This window comes from Topomyia yanbarensis, chromosome 1 (assembly GCF_030247195.1).
Source record: "Topomyia yanbarensis strain Yona2022 chromosome 1, ASM3024719v1, whole genome shotgun sequence".
In the NCBI taxonomy this organism is placed as follows: domain Eukaryota; kingdom Metazoa; phylum Arthropoda; class Insecta; order Diptera; family Culicidae; genus Topomyia; species Topomyia yanbarensis.
Genome location: NC_080670.1, coordinates 46841276 through 46857054, shown reverse-complemented (window position 1 = coordinate 46857054; position 15779 = coordinate 46841276). Strand labels below are relative to the sequence as shown.

Below are 15779 nucleotides of genomic sequence, written 5' to 3'. Positions count from 1 at the left end.
TAAAACGATTCTCCCGGTGGCTTTATACGGTCAGGAAGCATGGACGTTAAAGGAAGATGGCCGTTGAGCGTTCGGAGTATTCGAGCGTAAGGTGCTGCGAACAATACTCGACGGTAAGCAGGAGAATAGAATCTGGCGGCGTCGCATAAACCATGAGTTATATCAATTATATAAAGGGACAGATATTGTGAAACGATGTAGAACTGGTAGAGCTTCATCGCGGTTTTAATTGATAATGGTTGTCGTTGGAGATTATTAACAAACACCCACAGTTACTTCTACGTCAGGAATAGCCCAGGGAAGCCATTTGGGATCGTTGATGTTTCTGCTTTACACCAACTCCGTGTATTTAGTGCTGAAGACTCCCCACCGGTTCTTCACATAGAATCTCAAAATATTTGGTTTCAGACACTTAATTTAGGAATTGTAGATTTCCTCAACACTAGCTTAAAGCCTTCGCTGATTGTGGTTTTGCAAGAACAGCGTGTATGTATGTGTGTGTAAATCCGAAGAGGTGGTCGGTTATTGAAATCTCTCTCAAAACCTTATGGTAGAGCTCTGGCTGTCCGACCCTCGAAATTTGTTTATGGATGCAAAAACCTGGGAATTTTCTCGCGTTGTTCGAGAGAGGTAATGGAAGGGGAGGCCCCCTTTTGACTGTAGTATCAATACTTTGATTTTTATCCCTATAAATATCGGGAATACCTCTTTCTTCCTCCAGGGACCCACCATTTTTCGATTGGGCTGAGTTCCCAAAAATGGTCGCTTTTCCTGCCAGTCTAATGCGTATATCATGTCTGCACTCAATCGAGCATTTTATTAGTCCAATAATGGTGTTATTACTCAAAGTAAAAGTTTCCAAATTGATCCGGAGCTTGTAAACAAAATAATTTTTCCATGTATACCAACCATGCCGTTGAAACGTCCTAATGCCGGTTAGTCCCATCTGAGACCGCCACTCAACATTATATACGTACGTGAAGAAATCGTTTTGCCTGAACATAATTCTCCCTGACAGCAGAGTGGAAAGTACTTTCACGGTAACAGTTTCAACATTGGCTTGAAATTGTAATCCACGTGGGAGAAGGACGATGCGCGTCAACTTTCCGGTGTCGGCGGCGGAGGGATAATGGCAGCAATGTACATTGTCGGTCTGTCATTTGCGGCTACTACCGAGCGGTGGCGGTGATGGTGGTATATTATAATCCCATTATTTCAAGCCTTTTAATTTCTTGCCCGTTCCTGTTGGCGAAGGGTGGACGGGTTGCTTGAGCCTTTGAAAATTCAATTTGTTTACCCGTAATGGAGGAAAATATATGCCTTGGATTGCATCATTTGCTGGAGTAAGCCCGTCCGAAAGGTACAATCCGAGGATTTTCTCTCCGTTAATTTTGATCAAAATTGCTTCCGTCGGTATCAGTTTTCATTATGTTCCACAGTCCCGACCGCCCCAGGAAATTCGATTCGGCAGCAAATCACCCCAAAATAATCTGCAGAAGGCTCGCTTGAAAGGTGCTGGTCCGTGAAAACTTTTCGCTGTCCCCCGTCACGTGCAGCTTCTCGTCTCTTTCGCCCAACATGGATGCTATTCTTATCTATTCATGCTTGACTGGCGACCGAAATATCTAAAACCAGAGACTTCCTGCAGGTACAAAGGCACAGTACGGTCTGTCATGTCGTTAATTACTGGGTGAAAGATAAATATTAATTTTTCCAGTGTTGGCCCGTTCCGGATCGCTTGTAACCACTTTTGTTAGTGTTGGGTGCTCTTCCGTTACGTTTCGTTGAGGCGTTAAGGAGATGATAATGGTTATCTAGATGGGCTGTTGGGATGCTCATTATCGAGGGCTGTAATGAGCACAAGAAGCCGATTAGGTCCAATTCCGCTGGACTTTGTCACACTGGTATCCGTACCAAGATGGGCTGTAATCAGAGTAAATTTCTGTGGAATAATACCGGCACTTGTGAAGATGAAGCCGATAATAAATGGTGCAATGGTACGTCATGAGTGGAAGGATTTTCTGTTTTAGCTGTATACAAGTCCTGTGTCAAAGATTTGCTCATCAAGGCAAATGTTTGTCAAAACGCAGAATGAGTCGGTTTGTTCCCTTTGCGATACTCACAATAAACAAGAGGAAACAAATCTATTCTTCTGCATGTTTATTCTATGTTAATAACAAAAATCCCATTCTTCCGTGAGAAGAGTTCTAATTAGCAAAATGGGATCGAAGAAATTATTCTTGTGCTATTTGGGAAGTCGAAGAATTCCCAAGCAACCAAACGTTCGTATAAGGGAGCTGCAAAAGCTCCTCCTTTTAAAGTAATGTTGCTATACGTTTCATGTTCTAATAGCGGCTTAAGCAGCTGTCAAGCTCCATCAAATCATAGGCAGCTCGAAAGTTCGCTAGGACTTTCTAGTTGCTTGGGTTATGACCTATTTGGAAAAGTCGGACATTTTCTCTTTGAACCCATCAGATGAGAGGGAAACATTGTACAACGATCTAACAGCAAATGATGGACAGCCGCAAGTCAAACTCGTGATGTTTAGTGTAAATCCGAATGCACAAAAGAATCCTAATTGAATTGCAGATGAAATGCTAGATCAAATCCATCAGGTGTAAAAGGAAAGGAACTGACATTGTGGTAGATACATGAGCAGCATTTCAACTTAGGACACATCCGTTCGATTACCCTTTGATATGCAGTACTCATCCCTTACAAAAGCAGTTTAAGTTCAGCTCAGTGAACTTATTAACTTATCATTGAATCGATGCTAGCTACCTTACTTATACAGCAAATTAAAGATAGTGTAATCCTATGCAAATAAATAAATTTGATCTATGACTAAATCCAAGATGAAATCACCAGTAAGCCAACAGTTCGGTTTCCCAAGTCAAATATAAGCCGTGTTTGGAATATTCAACGTCGCCTTATCTGCCAACATTTAGACACTAATGCAAATCTCGAAAATCCCCAACATACAACTGCAAGCAGAACAACCATGCGAACTGAACCGATTTTCCGAGACAACGCGCATTGCTGGCGCCACGTTGCTCGCTTGCCACATGTAGTAAAGAACAATACAGTGCACCCCTGATAAATTATCACTATCCAGTGTCAAAACAAAAACTTCCGACTATTGCTGCACCACCCGAACGCTTCCGGTCCGGTCACCTAAACACAATGACATTGTTTTAGCGGGGGTTTACCGTATGCAGCATAATTCAACTACATTCACTCGACACGACCAGTGTCTGATAGAACGACTTCCAACAACGACCCGAGACTATCCGGATGTGCTAATCCTCAATAGACCGAAGCCATGCAACTTGGAACGGAACGGAAAATGTAGTCATCAGTAAACCGAGAGCAGCCACCGCGTCCTGGTTCTGTTGTGGTGTGGGTAAATGTCTACTGTAGTCTGGTACGCAGTTGGTCCCCGGAGATGGTGGAACAATAATTTATCTACCGTCGGTGTAATGGTTTCGTATTTTAACTCCATGCTTTTGAGTGGATTTTCATCTTTCACCTGTTGCGATTAAATGGTATGACAATCGAAATGTATACAATGACACTCTCTAGCTAGTATATGGTATACGGTTAATATCTCTAATACATGGCACATTTATTTAAATAGCAGCAGTACGTGCGATAGCGCGTGATCTGTGCTACTAAAACTATTGTTATGCACTACCCATCAATAGTTTGGAATCGCTTCAATAAGTATTGCCACACCCATGTTGAATATTGCAACACCTCGAAAAAGGAAGGGGTCATTTCATGAGACTGTATCTCGAAATCCTGATTATCTACATATTTACTCTTTTCAGGAAGTCTTTGTTCCTTAACTCAAAGGGATCCGGCAGATGAACATTTCAGTTGGAAATTATGTCAGTGAATGGCGCTAGTGTAAATGTGAAGTTCTGCACTTAAACTTGTTTAATCTCATTTTTTATAACGGCCTACAAGTTTCGTGTCTTCAGAAATTTCATTCAGATGGTCATGACCACAAACATGACAATAATTTTAATGCGGAAATTTGTCACCAGGTGGCGCTAGTGTATATGTGAAATAATACATTTTGAACATGTTTTATCTGGTGATCTTGATTTCCTATAAGATTCGCGCCCTCAGCGAAGTTGTGTAGGATGACAGGATCTGTTTTATTCTGCCGTCACGTAGCGCTAGTGTATATTAGACCTTTCCGCATTTTGAGAAAGTTGTGAAATATACTTGGGTCAGCTCAAATTTTTGTTGTAGGTGTGAATTTAAAAACTTTCCCCAAAAATGGCTTAATTTGGACATGATTTAGAGGTGTCTCTAAGAAAAAAATGTGTTTTTGCTATGTTTCCATAGGAAGATCACTTACACTCTGACTTAATAGGCGCTACATGCCCACATACCATCAAAGGTTGTTCCTTAGGCATATCTTTACACGTTTTAACAGGTGAACATAGCTCTAATCGCAATAGAAAATTTGTTACCTGGATTGGTATATAGAGAAGAATATCAAAATCATGAAAAACTACTACTAACGATGTTTTAAATATAAAGACACGCGGAGAGAAAACTTGGCTGCACGGTTTACCAAGTTGTTTTGTCTGCCAGTTTTGGCAACCAGGAGTTTTGTGTAAACACCCGAATAGAAATGTACAGTAACGAAACCATGATTTTCACTGTGATAGTACAGTAATTTTACAATAATTCTACAGTAGATTTCAATGTAAAATCGGCTTTTGCAGTGAAAAAGGGGGGTGGTTATGTATCTTAACATTAAAAAAATAGATTTTTCTCCATACATTTTTTTCCTGAACAGTAAAATTGATTGTTACATGAAATTTTATTGTAAATCTACTGCGAGAGCTCTGCGACGAACAATGTTGAAACAGTAATAACTATAATATTTATTATTTTTGATTGTTTGTAGGGTAAATGCTACTGTAAAATTCTATTCGGGCAGCGAGTGACTTGTTGTTTTAATAAAAGCTTGACGAATTTCTTTTGAGCAATATTTCGTAAAATACTTTACGATATTGTCGCATAGTTGACACTTTGCTGATGCCAATCAAAATTAATCAACAAATATCACGATAATATGAGAAAACTAGTCGATAGGTTTATAATGTATTGTCTTTGCATCCACCAGTTATATAAAATGAGGGACTAGACAATCGATCAATGGCTTTGTAATGTTTAAAATGTGTTTAAATTTACTCGTACTTTATTTGAGTCATGAAAGTTGTTTAGTATTTTATTTGAGCCATGAAAGTTATTTAATATGTATGTATATAAAGTTATATTGAACGTGGTATGTAAACAAAATTATATGCACTTCTTTTTATTTCAGTTTCAATACACCCACGAGATAGTTCCTAAATCTGTCATATTTGTTTACATTGCTCGTTCGGAACCGTTGTTTTGGGTTCGATTGGAACTTTTGGCTTCAGTCTTCGCGCATCTCTATGCAACCATCTCTAGGTATGACCTTGGTAACACTGAAAAATAGTCATCTCTAATATTTGTTGACTGCAAATGCACATGTACTGGTGCATGAATCTGTGCGCCCATCGCATGGACATGTGTGTGCTCTATAGATGGCAGATTCGAAAGCCTAGAAACAAGAGATGAATAGTTGGAGAGAAAAGCTAGACTGATGAGGGTGTGATTGGCTAAGTGCAGAGAACGATGGGGTTTTCGATTGATGTGCACCGGTGTAGTAAAGTGCATTGGTTTTGCACTTTCTAGCAGAAGTGTCAATGGAACATACCCAGTTTTCTGCACCTCTGCTAGAAAGTGCAAAAATGGTGCAGTTTCAGTGCACTCCACTATACCGGTGTCAATCAATCGAAAATCCCATGAGTGCCAGTGTGCCATTGCCTGGGAACAGCGATGCCAGAAGTGGAGACATGTCTTCATTTTGAACTGGGAAATAATTTTCTGGCAATGCTCCAGCCACGATTTCGACACCTGGGCGTTAGTTGGACGCTACGGAATAAAGTTTGTTTACTTTCGACAAGTTTTGATTCGAGCCAACAACATCCATCCTTTCGGTTGTGCCACTGAATATTGAAAATGAATGCGGCTGAATATGATCAATTTTCATTCAATAAATTTTGATATTTCAGTCTATCTTCTGACATCGCACAAAGCAGAAGCAATAAAAAATCATTTCGCTATAGCAGGCTATAGGCACCAGTGAATCAAGCTAGCTATGGTTCTATTTCAGTGCACATACAAATTGTATCGTTGCCCCCGGCTGCGGAGTGAAATGAGTTTGTCAAATGAAACAAAAGTGCCCGTGCTACGGGATAACACGATTGCGATCAACTTTAATAAAACTCGTGGTACACCCACAGTTCAGGAAGTGGAACATTTAGTTAAAGTGAAAATGGAGCCTAATCTCGCTGAAATTACGTACATTCAGCTACATCACGTAAAAAACTGTGTTTTGATCACGTTTAGAAGCTTAGCACAAGCCGAAAACTTCATTGCAAAGAACAACATGAAACACGAGGTCGAATTTAATAACACCAGAATCAAGATCTCTGAACATATGGAAAACGACATGGTGGACGTGCGTATCCATGATTTGGCCCCGCGCACTAAGGAAGATTACATTAAACGAATCATGTCGCAATATGGAGAAGTAGAATCTATTACGAATGATACTTGGAGAAATTTTTTCACTGGCATTCCCAACGGCGTTCGCATTGTGAGAATGCAAGTGACTAAACCAATACCTTCTTACATGTCTATCGAATGCAAATCATCGAAGGATGGCGTGACCTATAAGCAAACAACGATAATCACATATCCCGGGCAGACCCCAATATGCCAATTCTGTAACCATACACCCCACTACAGAAAAACATGCGCCGAAGCAACTAGTCAAAACTCATTTACTACAGCCAACTCTAACAAGCAGCCACCAACACCTTCAGATAAACCAAAACACAACGATCCGATTAACCAATAATGCAGGTACAACGACCACGACAACCGCTCCCAAACCAACAACTAGCATCGCCAATAAAGAAGCAAATACCGATGAAGACGGATTTACAACAGCGACCCGTAAAAACAAGAAACAAATAAGAATCTCTCATCGTGAACAGCAAGAAAGCAGTACCGATGATGACATGGATGGAAACGATAACGCTAGAAAAGGCTGACCGAACGACCCCCAAGCGGCTTCACCGCCAAAGAAAAGGATCTCAACACGCAGCAGCAAACTGCGTCAACAAGATCTGGCAGACCGATATTGTTAGCATTTTTTTATTTTTACTTATTGTAAAAAAAAATTAAAAAAAACCCTCGGCTCAGTTGTGCTAACGCATTGAGCCGTTTCAAATAAATCTTTAGATTAAAAAAAAATTGATATTTCTCGACAAACATATAATTATGGCTTAAAAGCCAACTGACCAAATTCTTTTTGAAAGGAAATTACGGACAATCCGTTACTCGCCAATCAAAGATGTTGATAGTAAACGAAAGAGAAAAGTTTTCTCTATCATTAACTGTTATGAACTGTGTTTAGCCAGTAACGGTTTGTCCAGAATTTTCTTTCAAAGAGAATTTTGACAGTTGGCTTTTAAGGGGGTCCTACTATATAATTGTGGCAAAAACTACCTAATCTTTGATAATTTTTTTCGAAGCAGTAAAATGACTTAGACATGTACGCTATTTTGCAAAATGTTTATTAAGGTTTCATCTATAAAATACAAATTTTCGAGGGTAAGGTGTAAAAAATAGCAGCTTGCTCGGAACAAGATTTTTCTAATATGCTGGCATTCTCGTTTTTGAACCATTCAACCAATCAACTTCGGGTTCTACCTGCCTAAAAGAAGACCACATTTTCAGGCGCTGTAACCTACAAAATCGCAATATTTTGATCATTAGGGATCATTCATAAATTACGTAACGCGATAATTGCCCAAAATTGACTCCCCTCCCCACTTGTAACAAATTGTCACTAATTTCTCTATCCCCCCTCCCCTATTACGTAACAAATTTCACGAAAAATTTATTTTTGTTCAGTGGAAACATGTTACGTAACGATCTAGCCTACTCCCCCGTATGTCACAACATGTCACAACTTCTCGTACCCCCTCCCCACCCTAAACGCGTTACGTAAGTTATGAATGGTCCCTTAACGATTTTTTGCAGCCGGCCAAAGTGGAAAAATCGTGCGAAAAGACGATACTTTATTTTCAAGTGGCCTCCATTTTGTTTCTATATCGAATTTTTTACTTTGGAGCGCCTCTACGGAATGTAATCTTCAAGATCGTTTTGGTTTGTTGCTTGTAGACGACGAATTGTGATTTGTATCGTGCCCGCAGATAAGGTCGGTTTTTAAAACACCTTTTTCTGGAGCCGCCATTTTGGACGCCATTTTTGAAACCTCTCACTTGAAAATTTTTATTTTACAGATGAAACCTTAATAAACATTTTGCAGAATATCGCACATGTCTAAGTCATTTCACATCTTCAAAAAAAATTATTAAACATTTTGTACTTTCTGCACATTTATGTAAGAGGACCCCCTTAAGCCATAATTATATGTTTGTCGAGATTTGTAACTCTGGTTGAGATAACGTTCAAAGAACTTTAGGTGAGCGTCTATACGAATTGAACGCTTGATAGTATGCGTTTAAAAAATGCGTTCAGCTTTGTCACCGGTTTATCCATATAAAGCATTTATTAAACTCTAAAAGAAGACAATCGGTCGATTTATTAGATTATCACGATTCAAATTATGCAAATTAGCTGATGGAATACCAATTGACCTGGCGGAATGGTACTTTTGAAAAAGTGGCGGTGATTTTTTGTCACACTACCACACCATGCTGGGGCACGCAACACAACTCCGCCCGGTCAATTGTTTTTCCACCAACTATTTTGCATAATTTGAATCGTGATAATCTAATAAATCGACTGATTTTCTTCTTCTAGTCTTTAATTAATGCTTTATATGCAGAGGCGGATCCAGAAAAAAAATTCGGGAGGAGTTCGAAATTCCGATTTTAAAATGAGCATTGCCCTAGTAACAATTGAGGTTTTATGTTAGTTTTATAGCCACTGATAAAACTTAGATTGCACTTGTAGCATGCTATAAAACTTCAATTGTTACTTGGGTTGTACAATACATTATACTTGAAATCCTCATTTAATGAATATCAGTATTGGTGGTCAAAACTAATTTGAAAATATTTTGAGTTTGACACTAATATGAAATTCAAACTAATTAAAAATTTCACAACAGGTTGAACATTTTCGGGAGGGGTCCGTACCCCCAGTACCGTCCCTCTCCGCCATTGTTTATATGGATAAACTGGCGGCAAAGCTGTACACAATTTTTTCTACGCATACTGCCAAGCGTTCAATTCTTACACATGCTCAAAGAAAATAACTTGAGCCATTCGTGATCTAACGCTAGATGTCGACCGCCAGAGGGCACAGAAGTTCAATGATGATGTTTTTTTTTTTCATCTGTCAAAACGCATTGGAAAGTAAATTCTGAATTTTTTAAATTCAATCAATATTTTTTTTTTTTTTTTTTACTTCGATTATAGAGGTTTTAACCTTATGGTCATTCGCCTCTTCGGGTTAGAAAAATCTCTTATGAAAAATTTCTAACCCTATGTGCGGGGTCGGGACTCGAACCCAGGTGCGCTGCGTACAAGGCAATCGATTTTACCAATACGCTACGCCCACCCCTCAATCAATATTATAATTAAACGATATTTCTTCTAATGAAAAGTAATATTGGTGAAGAAAATATGTTTCTTACCTCTGAAAAATATCCAGATGGTAAATTTCTTGTTACTTCACTCACATTTGTTCTTCCGGTTTCAATTTATACTAAAATGAAATTCAGAGATTGAAATTTCGATAGAAAACACGAAGGTGGGCAAAAATCACTGGATTAAAGAGTGTAGTTGTTGGTAGTCAAGGTTATCCACTGATAAGTCCAATTTCTAGATAAACATTTTCCATATCTAAAACAACCAACCTAACCTCAACAATACAAAAATAATTCCGGATCTCAATAATTCGTAATAAAATATTGAGTTCAACTGAATGTTTTGGTGTCAAACGAAAGAACGAGTGTTTTCTTATCACCTGTAATCAAGCTTTTTGTGAAACTATGTGATATTTATTTTAAAACAATTAAAATAGAACAACCATCCTATACCATCAATGCAAGAAAATGTTTTCATCATCATTTGACTAGTACCGAAAATGAAATCCAGTTGGCGCATGGAGCGAAAAAGTTTCACGTTTGATAGCCAATAAATTAATTTACTTTCCTGTTTGTGTGTGCGTTGGGTTGATGCATGTTTCGGCGGTTTGTGGGTGATGTGCCTATTGACACTCACGTTTCATTTTTCGAATATGCATTTTTTATTGTTTGAGCACCAAATCCAAATTCTGAACTCCGATACCTGAACTGCGAATTCCGTATTCCGAATTTTGAGTCCAAGATTCTAATTTCGATTCCAAAAACCGCATTCCGATTCAGTATTTCGTTCCGAATCCCGATTCGGGATTGCGATTCCGAGCTCTGCATGCCTACACTGTACCAAAACTGAAGCGTTATTCCGAATGATATTCAATATGATCCGGCCCTTTAACATTTGTCAGTTGTGTTTTGGATGACAGCCTTTTGATTTTTGTTGCAAGTTACTTTCCACCCTTGTATGCAAGTATCAAATGATAGACATTCAGAAAATAGAAGCAAAAGTTTCGCATTGCAACGCAACAACCGATCAAGATTGAAATGTTAACATTAACTTTACAATAACTAAAACGTCGAATTTGATAAGACATCTCCATATTCAGCGTATATACCAAATCAGAAAATCGAAATACTTCCATTATTTCTTAGCATAAATGTCATTGAAAAGTTGAATGAAAGTTGCTCAAAGAACAAGACGATATATATTTGGTTTTAAGCAGAAGATCAGTTCAAATCAAGGAATTGGTTGTACATATATAATTATTATTGAAACAGTTTATTGCATTTTGCAAACGTAATTTATTGTTATTGGTTTCTTAAAAACTACTGATCAAAATAATATATTCTAAAAACATCAAAACACAATCCAAATGCTTGTAACATGCTACCGTAGTATAAAAAATAACCTCACATTGAATTCAAACTTTTGACACTTTGCTTAATATAGTTTCGTTACCAATGTCATCATGACAATCTTACAGCTTTAGCACCCAGTTAAGCTCAGCCGGAAATGAACCGAAATTCTGGCTGGTTCCAGTTCGTATTCCAACTTCAGTGGCTAATTAGAATCGGTTGTGTTACTGGAGCCAAAATACGAACTGGAACCAGCCAGAAATCCAGTTCATTTACAGCTGAACCACAACTTTTTTTATCGCTACTCCCCCGGTACGTGAGTCTTCGAAAAAAATTCTTCAGTTAAAACATGTTACGTAACGTCGGTGACTACGAAAGTAAACGAAGGGAGACAATTACGCAGTATTCAAATTTAACGGTAAAAATTTGTTGCCTTCCTTTAGCGGAGAAAGTTATGTCTTATGTGTAATATAACTTGTTTTAGTTTAGTGCTAGGGCGTTTAGTGACAACGGTTTGCCTTGCTCTCTTGGTTCGATCTCGACTATAGGTTCTATCTCTCGATGCTGAATCATGGCAGCTAGCAACGGAATTATTCTTCAATGTGAAATTTACCTAGCAGTACCAGAATATAATATTCGCGCAATCAACGAAGAAAAGTTTCCGGAATTTGCGTCGGAGTCAGTCGAAACTTTTCATAGTTTCGATTGATACCGTTTCCGAGCTAGTGCTTTTTTAAAGATATTTTTCTGATGAGTTAGAATTTGTAATTCCGGGCATATTCTCTTGTCTAGTGCGTAATTCTACTGGATCGTTGATCGACTTTTAACAATCGCACCGGAAGGTTGCTGATCTAGCTCAGTGCCTTCAAGTTTTACGGTAAACTTAAAAATTGCTGGGTGACTTGGTTTCTTGCTTGAGCGCAAAAGAGTGGTTTCCTTTCTGCTAACAATGATTAGGTTTGTTCCAGTACACGGAACTCACTCCCTGTTGCTCCGGAACAAAAAATTCTTGCTCTTTTTCACTCCGATTTGCTACCAGAAGAAGGAAAAGAAAAGAAGATAATACAGGAACGATTTTCTCCGGAGTACTTCCAGTTTCTCCTGGTACTGGAACAAACCTATTGCTACCAGTGTTCTCTTGCGGCAACGTTGGTCCATCACAGAATCTCTTACGTTTGTGCGGTGCTGGTGTTTTCTGAAAAGAGGAAATAAATCACTATTACAGCAAGATGGTGAATAGTGGGACGCAATTCTTGAGCGTTTTTTCAAAAAGTCATATCTGCAATGAGTTACTCTCTTTGTTTACTTTCTCTTCTGTTAATAATTCGGTCACTTTAACATTTATCCCTCAAGTCTGGTCATAATATGCTACTTAAAACCACCGTCTTTCGATCTGTACTGTAAAATAAGTGAAAAGCGTTATAGTGACACCGTAAAAATCGAAAGAGAAAGTAAACAAAGAGAGTAACAATTGCAGATGTCTTTTTGAAAAAATTCTCATGCGTCAAAATATTCGTAAACAGGCGTGTGTCATGAATGCCACCTGTATATTAACCACAATCATAGTACACTCAAAAAAGTAAACGTTATGCCTATTGGTTTATAGATTATTGCACTATTGCTGAAGAATACGTTTACGACACTATTTACTGGCACATAAACCTAATGTGTGTATTTACAAGAAATATTAATCTTACATTCACATTTCATAATTATTAGGCACATAAAACCCCATTCTATAACAATATGCACATATAACTTATGTGTGTGCATACATAGTTTATACAATTGACACATAGAAGGTATGTGTGCGCGCGATAACAATAGCATTTCTTCTTCATATGAATTTTAAGCGGTTTGAAACAAATAGAATTAACGTTTGGATTTTTTTAGTGTACTTTTGTGCAGAGAATATTGTAACAACATAACGATAAAGTCAAAGTAACACCTTTCTGATCCGCTTTGGCAACGGTTCAGTACCGTGCACGAATGCCAATATTATTTCACACGCTTCAAATGTGAGCACACTTGTCCGGGACGGTGCCGTGCCGGACAAGTGTGAATGCTCGCTTTTGATTTGTATGAAAGAATATTGGTGTCCGTGCACGGAACTGAAACGGATCGGATAAGTCTAAATAGTGCTTAATGCTATAAATTGAACCCTTCCATAATAAAACTGAAATACCTGCGTCAGATTGTTTAATTGATTGTACATTTCCAAAGGTAATCAGCATTGTGGGGCAATGTAGTTCAGCCGCCATGGTCATCGGGATAGAACCAAAGCAGATCGAACATTGGCTCCTCATGTTGCATATCATGCGATCCGCCTAGCTCTCGAATCTGATTCAGGGACTAAGACGGCTATGTGAAACCAGTAGATTTGGCCATCACCTAGTGCCGGTCGCGTGGAAATTTTCCAAATCTTGGGATAGGAATACCTGTAACTACAATCTCTCGGGACTCGTGGTTCCTAGGGCTGTGATTCCCGTACGATATTGAATCGTTAGTGCCACCATTTCACCAGAATAATAGTTTCGATCAACATAGTCATCAATTGACAGCTATTTGGCATCCATCCTAAAAAAATATGATCGTGAAACTAGCTGTGCACAAACTTACGAAACATTTTACCTATTGTATATTTCACTCCCTTTCCAGTACTCCCTCTTTGCCTTGCATACTATGGCTTTGACCAGTTATTTGCACTAAATAACGGCTATTCCCTGTATGTTGAAAGACACCATGTCAGTGGCATTGCTCGAAAATATGCAAATAAATCCTTTGATCCGGACGCTAGTTTCTCTCCCAATACCAGGAAATCAGCTCCAAAGCAATTTTTCTAGGGTACGTTAGTCTTGAAGATGACAAGCAGCAGTATTTTCACGTTTTGATGTCGCGAACTGACTTTTTGCGACTGCACAGAAATAATGAAAAAACTTATCTCGCAAACGCATGAAGCGCTTCAAATGACTGTCATTCGAGCCAGCCCAAACACTGGAAACAGATGAAACACGAATGATCAACTACTGTTAGTTGAGATGATAATAATAAGCACCATCGTTTACTTTTTTGGGTGCAAATAATTCATATGGCGTTATGTCTATCCTTCGAATATCACAGACTGTTCATTCCAATACAGACATGAAGTCATTCGATCTTGAATCCACCATTTTTTAGATGATTGCCATTCGAAATCGTCAACATTAAGTTTTTATGTCGTTCAAATGACAAATCATATGCTATATCGCAACAATTTTTGTTCAGTGTAACTGCGCATTGCAAGTCCCGCAGTTCGTTTGACTGGCATAGACTCTGGTGTTCAATTCCAACGCTGGAATCCAATTCTGATTCCAACTCCAAAGTCCGACTCGGAATTCCGTTTCCAAATTTCGAAATACGATTCCAAATTCCGATTCTAAGTTTTTTGGGAGCGATTCCGAATTTCTATTCCGATTCAACTTTTCATTTTGAATTCCGACGTACGAGTTCTGATTGGTATTCCGATTCTTAAAATTCCGCGTTCCGAACTCTGATTGGAATCAATTCTGACTCCAGATTTCGAATTTCGAATTTCGACTGCATATTCCGAATTTCAGCCCCAAATTCCGATCCGAACTCCGACATCATATATAACGATTCTCAATTTCGTGCTACGATTCCGAATTTCCGATTTTGAATTTCGATAATAATTCGCCATTTTGAATTCCGATTCCGTACACCGATTCCGAAATCCGATTCTGGATTTCGAATGTTGCATTGGAATTCTCGTTCTGAATTTCGATTCCGACTTCTGATTCCGAATATTGATTTCGTTTCTGAATCCGAATTTCATTGCCGTGCTTCAAATTCTAACTATGAATTCCAAACTCTGAGTTCCGAAGTTCCGAACCTATTTTCACCATATTAGGTAACGGGCGCACTATTTTTCGAATAACTTCTATTAGTTGCTATAATAGAGCTGTATCTATCTTTTTACGTGCCATAACGGCGGTCTAAATTGTTCAGTTCGTAATACGTTTAATTGCCTTATTTTGACAATAATCGTTTGCACCAGCTTGACAGCAACGCCCAGTTGAAGATGTCGGGCGTTCATTGAATAAACATCCAACGCATTGGACTACCGTAGGATGACTTAATCTCACTGGGCGGTTGACGTAAACGATTATTGTCAAAAAAGGGCAATTAAACGTATTGCGAACTGAGTAATTTTGACCGCCATTATGGCACGTGATAAGCTGGATAGTAGTATGGTCAATGACCATACTACTATCCAGCTTATATTATTATATAGCTATATATCCTTACACACAACATATTATCACTATACTGTCTCTTACCCCTCTATACAATACATATTTAGCAAACACGTCGCAATGTTTGGTAAATAAAACAAATATTCTATTCTGTGCATCTATTCTCACCGTATAAATTTGCCATAATTTTACCGCATCGGAAAAATTATTTGGTAGGATAACAACGGCGTACGCACCGTTGCGCCGAAGAAAGTCTGATGATATCAATCATAGACGCATTCGCATATTTTGTAAAACTTATCATTCTACTTTTGCCTCCACAACTTAACAAATATAACGAGAGGAATTAACTGTCTTTATACGCAGGAAATGATTGAATTTAATTGGTTTTGAAATGAGCCAAATTTTGTTGTAGCTGAAACTAAAATCTTTGC

At 38.5% G+C, this 15779-nt stretch overlaps 1 protein-coding gene and 1 long non-coding RNA gene across 4 annotated transcripts in view; one reads left to right on the top strand and one right to left on the bottom strand.

The window, feature by feature from the left end:
- Nucleotides 1-15779, top strand: part of LOC131677539 (sodium/calcium exchanger 1-like) — a 296789-nt gene that overhangs the window by 68698 nt on the left and 212312 nt on the right. The gene's annotated exons all lie outside the window — the stretch shown is intronic.
- Nucleotides 11351-14311, bottom strand: LOC131677541 (uncharacterized). Of its 3 annotated transcripts, none has more exons than XR_009303384.1 (3): nucleotides 13724-14311; nucleotides 13278-13669; nucleotides 11351-12490 (listed from the first exon to the last, which is right to left on the bottom strand). It is a non-coding gene; the product is annotated as an uncharacterized LOC131677541 (long non-coding RNA). The 3 variants fall into 3 exon arrangements; XR_009303385.1 differs by having other exon boundaries at nucleotides 11352-12287; XR_009303386.1 differs by having other exon boundaries at nucleotides 11352-12287; nucleotides 13531-13669; nucleotides 13724-14310.